The 1050-nt window shown below is 60.8% G+C and overlaps 1 protein-coding gene across 1 annotated transcript in view; it reads right to left on the reverse strand.

The window, feature by feature from the left end:
* Window positions 1–133, reverse strand: part of SIK1 (salt inducible kinase 1) — a 14250-nt gene extending 14117 nt beyond the window's left edge. Inside the window, exon 1 of the mRNA XM_032790170.2 lies at window positions 70–133. The gene's annotated coding sequence lies outside the window, so the exon portion shown is untranslated. The remainder of the gene's footprint in view (window positions 1–69) is intronic.
* Between the last annotated feature and the right edge of the window lie 917 nt (window positions 134–1050).

Consider the following 1050-nt stretch of genomic DNA (forward strand, 5'->3'; position numbering starts at 1 on the left):
CCGCGCTGCCCGCCCGCCGCTCTCCTGCCCCGCGCGCCCCTCGGGCAGCACCGCCGAGGCTCCGGGTACCTACGCGCCGGGCTCCCCAGTCCCCGGCTCTCGCCGCTCTGCTGCTCTGGGCGTGCTGCTGAGGGCACAGGAGCACGCGGGATCCCCCTTCCCCCGCCCACTGGCCTCCCCCCCCCGAAAACTGAGACAGACCCATTGACGTCACTTTGACGCCAGAGAGACACGCAGCCAAGCGCGAGGCTGAATAAGAGCGAGACAGCGGGCCGTTGCCAAGAGACGAGCGGTTCTGACGCGCGGGCTGATGGAGCCGTCGTCCCGGAGACCAATGAGAGGTGACGTCAGGGCAAAAGGGGGGGGCAACGGGGCACCAGTCCCGGCGTCACGTGACCCGTTTGTTATCATTGCGGGGTCGCCCCCTGCCGGAGCCGCCGCGGCCCAGATTAACCCCCAGCGGGCTGGAGCCGGGCCATGAATTAACCCCCAGCGCGCCAGAGCCGAAGTGACTACGGAAGCCGCCCCGGACCGATTAGCCCCTGACTGCTAGGACCCCCCTGAGCCGTTAACCCCTGCGGTGCCGGGGCCCAGCCAGGGACGTTAACCCCCGGACAGCCTGTCTGCACTGGGGACCAATGTATTTTCCCGTGGTGTTTCCTAGCCCGGGAGCACCGTGTGAGGGACCCTAGCTAGACAGTAAGCTCTGGTGTAGTGTAGCTGCCGTCCTTCGTGTGCACCAACTCACTGCAAACTGGAGCCAACATGGCCCGGATGGATTAACTCTTTGTTTGTTGGCGCAGCAGTGGCACAGATTAGAAACTGGATGTTTGGAAAAGAACGATGATGACATGGGGATTAAACCCTGCATACAGGGAGTGAAGAGGGTATGGCACTTGTTGCCAGCTATATTATATTGCATGTTATGCAGTATTTGGTGTTTTTCTTAAAGCCCTAGCCGCCTGAGCCATTTTTATTAGAGGAGGATCTTAGCTTTCATTTAAAAGAAAAGTACGTTTTTAGGTTGCATAGCCATGGGGGAGGAGGGGA

The sequence above is a fragment of the Chelonoidis abingdonii genome, chromosome 1 (assembly GCF_003597395.2).
Source record: "Chelonoidis abingdonii isolate Lonesome George chromosome 1, CheloAbing_2.0, whole genome shotgun sequence".
In the NCBI taxonomy this organism is placed as follows: Eukaryota; Metazoa; Chordata; order Testudines; family Testudinidae; genus Chelonoidis; species Chelonoidis abingdonii.